Genomic DNA, 9421 nt, shown 5'->3' on the forward strand with positions numbered 1-9421 from the left:
TGCCTATTGGAAGGAGATTGATACTCTCATCACAGCTTGTGAGTAGCAAAGACACCACGCACATAGGATATCGCACAGAAGCTGTCACACAATAGGGGCCCAATAAAAGGAAGCTATTATATAATTTTAAAAGCTGTATTAGGAGAAATGAGAGCTCATATAGGACAGGGATATGGGACCAGATTATGGAAAACCTTGCAAATAAATATGTTGTGGTAGCCACTTGGGAAGGGTGCTCACCCCTGTTAGGCTTGTGTTCCTCAAACAGGTATGATTCATTAACAGGCAGTGGTCAATAATGGGAAGAGCAGCAAGTTTGCTTTTTTAATTTTTTAAATGAAATAGGGGTAGAGTGGAAGGCTCAGAGTGCATCAGGAGTAATAAAGCATTGTTTCATGGTTCTCTTAATTTACATATATTGTTGGTTTGTCTATTATATATGTGTGTGCAGGGTCATATGTAAAAGCTACTTTGTTCTGTGGGTCAAGGTATAAAGGAAAGGTTTAAAGACACTGTTTTTTATTTTATTTTATTTTATTTATTTATTTATTTATTTTTTAATAGAGGCATGCTTTATTTATTTGTTTGCTGGTTTGTTTGTTTGTTTTGTTTATACATGCACTGGGTACAGTCAGAAGCGCGGGAGGGTGAGAGAATTCACCAGAGCCAGAGCGGGGAGCAGAGCAGGCAGAAGGGCCGAAGTACACTGCTGAGGGGAGCAGCGGGCGGCAGGAGAGGTCTGCACGCCATGTGGGACCCTCCTCTGGTGGCCGGGGAGCAGCCGGGGATCGAACCGGCGCCGCAGAGGCCGCGCGCAGCTTCGCAACCCAGCGCTCAACCACTGCGCCACCGGGGAGGCCCTGTTTTTTATTTTTTAAGATTTATTTATTTGTGAATATAAGAACTGGGGTGTAGGCCAGAAGTGCAGTGGGAGGGGGTGAGAGGATTCACCAGAGACAGAGCGGGGAACAGAACAGGCAGACTGACTGAAATACACTGCTGAGGGGAGCAGCGGGTGAGACAGGAGAGGTCTGCTGTGCAATGTGGGTTGCTCTCTGGCTGGCTGGGGATTGAACTTGTGCTGCAGTGGCTGGCGATAGCTGGACAGTGCTGTCTTTAACCCCTGTGCCACCAGGAAGGCCCTAAAGCCACTGTTTTAAGTGCTATCTTCCTCTACTAATTCCAGATCTCCTGAGAGATAGGAGCTTGCCAAAACCCAGGGCAATTCTGAAATGCAGATATTGTAGTAAGTATAGCTAATAAAGCACTGCAGAGAGTGAGTGGGGAGTTTATCTTGGCTTTCTCCTATGAGGCTGCAGGGGTACAAAACTGTGACCTGTGCCAAATAGCATGAGGAGAGAGGAGGCCTTTGTAAGAGTCACACTTTACTGCTTTTGACCTCAAGAAGCCATGTGGTGAAACTTGTTCTAAACCTGGCCAACAACATTTATAAGTGTTTTGGAAAATGTGTGTCAGTGTAAAAATTTCCAAAGGGAAAAAATAACATGTGTAGGAAGTAATCATCGTTATGGAAATATTACTCTGGATTTTACTAAATGGAAAGAATTTTTCCCCACCACCCGTATCTTCTCATCTACCCATTTGATATGTTGGGTCTATGGAATTTCCTCATTCTTCAGAGGCTGGTTCTTCCTGAAATGTGGTCAATGGCAACCACAAATGAAATAAAGAAAAGGTGAGGCTGGGAAATTGAAGAGGAGGATTTAGAAGATGTTTAATAATTACCAGTTAACAACATCAATCTAAAAAGAAAGAATCCTGTCCTGAATGGTTCCATAAGTGAAATAACAAACAAATAAAAACTCTCTCACTACGGGAAATATAAATTAAAATAGGAAGGACAGATAACATAGTGGCATAAAAAAAAACTGCTTATGAGTTTCCTTGTGGCCAAAGCTAAAAGGAAAGTGAGACATATAATGATTATTGTGCACGAGGGAAAAAAAAAAAAACCACACACACCAGTTCTAAAAAGCAAAGCTTTCCTACCATCAAAAATTTTTTTTAGATTTATATTTATTTTTTTTTTTTTTTTTTTTTTTTTTTTTTAGAAAAAGTCTTATCCTTTTTTTATTTTTTTTTTTTTTTTTTTTTTTTTTTTATAAATTTTATTGTTATATTCCCCATACAATTGCAGCCCCCCATTCTGACCCCAATCCCTCCCCTCCCGCCCCCGCCCCCCTAAAAGTGTCTCTGGTTCATAGTTTTTTGTTGATTTTGATTTTCACTTTCTTATAGTTATTCATTTTCCTGGTCCCTTATTTAAGTTTTCTAAATTCCTGCTATGAGTGAGACCATCCGGTATTTTTCTTTTTCTTTTTGGCTTATTTCGCTGAGCATGATCCCTTCCAGCGCCATCCATGTTGCAGCAAATTGCATGTGTTTATCTTTTTTGAATGCTGAGTAATATTCCATGGTATATATGTACCACATCTTCTTGATCCAGTCATCTATTTTTGGGCATTTGGGTTGTTTCCAAAGCTTAGCTATTGTAAACAGTGCTGCTATAAACATAGGGGTGCAGGTGTTCTTTGGAATTGATGTTTCTGTGTCCTTTGGGTAAATACCTAGGAGTGGAATTGCTGGGTCATATGGAAGCTCTATGTTTAGTAGGTCCAGAAATCTCCACACAGCTTTCCACAGTGGTTGGACCAGTTTGCACTCCCACCAACAGTGCAGAAGAGTTCCTTTTTCTCCACACCCTCGCCAACATTTGTTGTTGCTAGTTTTTTTAATATGTGCCATTCTCACTGGTGTAAGATGGTATCTCATGGTAGTTTTGATTTGCATTTCCCTGATGACAAGTGATGTTGAACATTTTTTCATATGCCTGTTGGCCATTTGCATTTCCTCTTCAGAGAAGTTTCTTTTAAGCTCTTCTGCCCATTTTTTGACTGGATTATTTTCTTTGTTGTTGTTGAGTCTCATCAGCTCTTTGCAGATTTTTGTGATCAGTCCTTTATCATTAGTGTTGGGTGCAAAAATGTTCTCCCAGTTGGTGGGGTTTCTCTTTGTTTTTGTTATTGTCTCTTTTGCTGTGCAAAAGCTCTTTAATTTGATATAGTCCCAGCTGTTTATCTTTGCCTTCACTATCACAGCTTTGGGTGATGTGTCTGTAAAGATGTCTTTGATGTGCAAATCACGTAGTGTTTCGCCTATATTTCCTTCTATATATTTTATGGTTTCAGGTCTTATGTCTAGTTCTTTAATCCATTTTGAGTTGATTTTTGTGTATGGTGTGAGGTGGTGGTCAAGCTTCATTCTTTTGCATGTAGCGACCCAGTTTTCCCAGCACCATTTATTGAACAAACTTTCTTTGCTCCAATGCATAGTCTTTGCTCCTTTGTCAAAGATTAGTTGACCATAAACCTGTGGGTTTATTTCTGGATTTTCTATTCGATTCCATTGGTCTGTATGTCTGTTCTTGTTCCAATACCATGCGGTTTTGATGATTATGGCTTTGTAGTATAGTTTGAAGTCTGGGAGTCTGATGCCTCCATTCCCTTCTTTTTTTTTCAGGAGAGCTTTGGCTATTCGGGGTTTTTTGTGATTCCATATGAATTTCATCAATAATTGTTCTATTTCTTTGAAGAATGACATTGAAATTTTGATTGGAATAGCATTGAATCTGTATATTGCTTTTGGAAGGATGGCCATTTTAATAATGTTTATTCTTCCAATCCATGAGCAGGGGATGTCTCTCCATTTCTTTGTGTCTTCTTCTATTTCTTTTAACAGTGTTTTATAGTTTTCTTTGTATAGGTCCTTTACCTCTTTTGTTAGATTTATTCCCAAATATTTGATTTTTTTTGTTTCAATAACAAAAGGGATGGTCTTTTTGATTTCTTCTTCTTCAGATTTATTGTTTGTGTATAGGAAGGCTACTGACTTTTGCGTGTTGATTTTGTATCCTGCCACTTTACTGAACTGATTGATGAGTTGAATTAGCTTTTCTGTGGAGTTTTTGGGGTTCTCTATGTATAATATCATATCGTCTGCAAATAGTGATAGTTTGACTTCTTCTTTTCCTATTTGGATTCCTTGGATGTCTTTCTCTTGTCTTATTGCCCTGGCTAGGACTTCCAGTATTATATTGAAAAGCAATGGTGAGAGTGGACATCCTTGTCTTGTTCCAGATCTTAATGGAATTGCTTTCAGCTTTTCACCATTGAGAATGATACTGGCTGTTGGCTTGTCATAGATGGCCTTTATGATGTTGAGGTATGTTCCTTGTATCCCAAGAATTTCAAGGGCTTTTATCATGAATGGGTGTTGCACTTTGTCGAAAGCTTTCTCAGCATCTATTGATATTATCATATGGTTTTTATATTTCTTTTTGTTGATGTGTTGGATAACGTTGATTGATTTTCGGATGTTAAACCATCCTTGTGCCCCTGGAATGAATCCAACTTGGTCGTGGTGAATTATCTTATGGATACATTGTTGGATTCTGATAGCTAAAATTTTATTGAGGATTTTTGCATCAGTGTTCATTAGGGAGATTGGCCTGTAGTTTTCCTTTTTTGTGTTGTCCTTGTTCGGTTTTGGTATTAGTGTAATGTTGGCTTCATAGAACGTGTTTGGTATTGTCCCTTCCTTCTCAATTTTTTGGAAGAGTTTGTGAAGGATAGGCACTAATTCCTCTCTGAATGTTTGGTAGAATTCATTTGTAAATCCATCAGGTCCTGGGCTTTTGTTTTTGGGGAGGTTTTTGATTACCATTTCAATTTCGCTAATTGTAATTGGTCTGTTTAGGTGTTCTATTTCTTCTTTATCTAGCTTTGGGTGATTGTAGAGTTGTAGGAATTTGTCCATCTCCTCTAGATTGTTAAACTTGTTTCCATATAACTGTTCATAGTAGTTACTGATTATTCTTTTGATTTCTGCTGTGTCCGTTGTGATTTCTCCTCTTTCATTGATGATCCTGTTTATTTGTGCTTTCTCCCTTTTTTCCTTTGTGAGCCTGGCTAGGGGTTTGTCTATTTTATTGATTTTTTCAAAGAACCAGCTCTTGGTTTCATTGATCTTTTGGATTGTTTTTTTAGTTTCAATTTCATTTATTTCTGCTTTGGTTTTTATTATTTCTTTTCTTCTACTGGTTTTGGGGTTTTCTTGTTGTTCTTTTTCTAGATCTTTGAGCTTCGAGATTAGGTTGTTTCTTTGCGTTCTTTCTTGTTTCTTGATGTGAGCTTCTATTGCTATATATTTTCCTCTTATTACTGCTTTTGCTGCATCCCATACATTTAGGATATTGGTGTCCTCCTTGTCGTTCAATTCAAAAAATTTTTTAATTTCTTCTTTGATCTCCTCATTAGTCCAATGGTCTTCCAGTAGTGTGGTTTTTAATCTCCATGAGGTAGGAAAGTTCCTTGCCTTCTTTTTATGGTTTATTTCTAGTTTGATGCCTTCATGGTCAGAAAAGATGGTTGATATGATTTCAATCTTGGTGTATCTGTTGATGTTTGTCTTGTGCCCCAGTATGTGATCGATCCTGGAGAATGATCCGTGTGCGCTTGAGAAAAATGTGTACTCCATTTTTTTGGGGTTTAGTGTTCTATAGATGTCTGTTAAGCCCAATTGCTCTAGGTCTTTATTTAGAGCTTTGGTTTCTTTACTTATTTTTTGTCTTGTTGATCTATCCATTGTTGATAGTGGTGTGTTGAAGTCTCCCACTACGTATGTGTTTTCTCTGATGTCTGTTTTCAGAGAGGACAACAGTTGTCTGATATATTTTGGTGCTCCTTCGTTTGGTGAGTATATGTTAATGAGTGTTATTTCTTCTTGAAGTATTGTCCCCTTGATCATAATGTAGTGACCATTGGGGTCTCTTTTTATCTTTTTGAGTTTGAAATCTGTTTTATCTGATATAAGTATAGCTGTTCCTGCTTTCTTTTTTGGTCCATTTGCTTGTAGGATTGTTTTCCATCCTTTAACTTTGAGCCTATTTTTATCTTTTGTAGCTAAATGTGTTTCCTGGAGACAGCAAAAGGTTGGGTTTTGTTTCTTAATCCAGGCTGCAACTCTGTGTCTTTTTATTGAAGAGTTTAGTCCATTTACATTTAGAGTTAATATTGATATGTTAACATCTGTATTTGCCATTGTGTTTGTCTTTCCTTTGATTTTATTTATTTATTCTTTTAATAACTTTTTTTTTTTTTTGGCCTTCTTTCATTGTTATTCGTCGCTCTGAGGTTCTGGCTTTAGGACTCCTTGTAGTATTTTTTGGAGTGGGGGTTTAGTTGCAATGAAATTCCGGAGTTTCTGTTTGTCTGGGAAGGTCCATATTCTTTCTTCAAAGAGGAAGGAGAGCTTTGCGGGATAGAGTATTCTTGGTTGGCATCTGTTTTCTTGGAGTCTGTTGACTATGTCCCTCCACTCTCTCCTTGCCCGTAGTGTTTCTTCGGAGAAGTCTGATGTCAGCCTGATTGGTTTTCCTTTGAATGTTATCTGTTTCTTCCCTCTTGCCAGCTTCATTATTTTTTCCTTGTCCTGGATTCTTGGGAGCTTTACTATTATGTGTCTTGCTGTATTTTTCCTTTCGTCGTGGAAGTTTGGTGTTCTTCTTGCTTCTTGTATATCAATTTTCAGCTCCTTCTTCACATTTGGGAAGTTCTCTTCAATTATCTCTTTGAATATTTTCTCTGTTCCTACATCTCTCTCCTCTCCTTCTGGTATTCCTATAACTCTTATATTTCCTTTCCTCATGGAGTCAGATAGTTCCCGAAGTCTTTCTTCGTTCTTTTTCCTTCGTACTTCTCTTTCCTTCTCTGTTTTGGTTCTTTTTATTTCTGTGTCTTCAAGATTACTTATTCGTTCTTCCATTTCATCTATTCTGCTTTCATTGCTTTTCCCAGAATTCTTTAGTTCTTCCATTAATTCTTTGATCTCCTGCATTTCTTTTACTTCCCTCTTTAGGGACTCAATTTCTTTCTTCTGACCATTGTTTTCCCTCTCTAGGGACTCAATTGCATTCTTCTGATCGTTGATTATTTTTCCCTTATCATTGTTTTCCTTTATGACTTCTGTCAGTTTTTTAATCACGGCAATTTTAAATTCTCTTTCTGGAAGGCTCAGAAATTCTTCCAAGTTATTGTCGTTGCAATCTGGGGGCTGGCTTTCTTTTTGTGGTGTGCTTTTTCTCTGGAGAGTTGCTAGGTTGCGTGTGGTTCTTCTCCTCCCTACTGTCTGTTTTCTAATTTGCCGTATGCGTTGGGACACTGTGGTGTTGGGACTTGCCGGCATCTTGGGTGGGCTTCTCTGTTCCCCTCTGGTTCTTCCAGGAGTCATCTGTCAGTTTCAAGCAGCCTTTACTGGAGAAAGGTCCCTGTTCTAAAATGCCGATGTGGGGACACACTCCCCTGTGCGCCTGGTCTGCCCCGGCGGTGGGTTCCTGCTTCCCTCTGGGCTTGGACTGCAGGCCAGAGGGGGTCTGGCGTGGGCGAACTTCCCCCGCTCACCTCTGGCTCCTGAGGAAGCCTTCTGCAGGTAGTCTTTACTGAAGAAATGTCCCTGTTCTAAAATGGTGATGTGGGACACACTCCCTGCGCTTCTGGTCTCAGGCACACTCTTCTGCGCGCCTGGTCTGCCCCGGCTGTGGGTGCTCGCTCTCCCTGTGGGCTCAGACTACTTGTTCAGAAGGGGCCCGGTGTGGGCTAACTCCCCAGCTGGCCACTAGCTCCTTCAGTAGCCTGTGCTGGGGTCAAGTCTCTAGGTGGCACCAGAGATCTCTCCTAGAGCCCTTGGGGAGCTGATTTTCCACCCCGTGGGACAGGGAGCAGAGCGGGGATGGTAGGGTACACCTCAACAGCTTTGGGGTGCTGTGTCTGCCTTGTGCCCCACCGTCGTGGGGAACCCACGCCCCTAATTTCGTGCCCCGGGTCTCAGTTCCAAAGCCCTCAGTTCCAGGACGCGGGCTGTAGCCCAGATCAGTGGCGCGGGAATGGCGCCTTTTGAATCCCGCTCCCCTGCCTGGGCGCCTTGTTCCTGCTCACTCAGGGAGGGCCTCGCCCGGGTCTCAGTTCCAAAGCCCTCAGTTCCAGGACGCGGGCTGTAGCCCAGATCAGTGGCGCGGGAATGGCGCCTTTTGAATCCCGCTCCCCTGCCTGGGCGCCTTGTTCCTGCTCACTCAGGGAGGGCCTCGCCCGGGTCTCAGTTCCAAAGCCCTCAGTTCCAGGACGCGGGCTGTAGCCCAGATCAGTGGCGCGGGAATGGCGCCTTTTGAATCCCGCTCCCCTGCCTGGGCGCCTTGTTCCTGCTCACTCAGGGAGGGCCTCGCCCGGGTCTCAGTTCCAAAGCCCTCAGTTCCAGGACGTGGGCTGTAGCCCAGATCTGTGGCGCGGGAATGGCGCCTTTTGAATCCCGCTCCCCTGCCTGGGCGCCTTGTTCCTGCTCACTCAGGGAGGGCCTCGCCCGGGTCTCAGTTCCAAAGCCCTCAGTTCCAGGACGTGGGCTGTAGCCCAGATCTGTGGCGCGGGAATGGCACCTTTTGAATCCCGCTCCCCTGCCTGGGCGCCTTGTTCCTGCTCACTCAGGGAGGGCCTCGCCCGGGTCTCAGTTCCAAAGCCCTCAGTTCCAGGACGCGGGCTGTAGCCCAGATCTGTGGCGCGGGAATGGCACCTTTTGAATCCCGCTCCCCTGCCTGGGCACCTTGTTCCTGCTCACTCAGGGAGGGCCTCCGCCGTCTCCCCGCAAGCCTAGGTCGCAGGCACAGGGGCCTGGGCAGCTGCAATCCGAGCGCCGCTTTCGCGCAAGCTTACCGGGCGGCCGGGGCTGTGTGCTGGTGCTGGTCTCCTCCTGGTGGGCGGGGCTCTCTTTTTAATGGCGCGTGGAGCTCACCTCCGCGGCGGATCCTGCAGGGTTCGCCTCAGCTCCCGTTCACGGGGTGTGGTGGCTGAAATAGTTCCTTTCCACTCACAGTCCCGCTTGCTGCATCCGTTTTTCTTGTTGGGCGTTTTGGTTTGTTGTTTCCCTGGTCTCTGCCGGTCGGAGAGTGCCGCCTCTGTGGGCGGGGGAGGGGAGCAGGGTTCTGCGCTTCCCTCCCTTCTCGTCCTCTTTTATGGCAACTTTCTTCTTCGGGCAGTTTGCTGGAGTCGTCCGTTTATCTTCCGTGTCCCAGTTCTCACTGGGACCTGCCGCTTTTCCTCCCTATTAACTTTTTTTAATGGGAGATCTTACTCGCAGCGTCTCCTCGCCGCCATGTTGCTCCGCCCCCTCTATATTTATTTTTTATTTATACAATAGCTGGGGTACAGGCCAGAGGTGCAGGAGTGGGTGAGAGGATTCACCAGAGACAGAGCAGGGAACAGAACAGGCAGAAAGACCGAAATACACTGCTGAGGGGAGCAGCGGGCCGGGAGAGGAGAGGTCTGCCGTGCCATGTGGGAATCTCCCTGGCTGGCTG

This window comes from Talpa europaea, assembly GCF_964194135.1.
Source record: "Talpa europaea genome assembly, chromosome: 8".
Classification (NCBI taxonomy): Eukaryota; Metazoa; Chordata; class Mammalia; order Eulipotyphla; family Talpidae; genus Talpa; species Talpa europaea.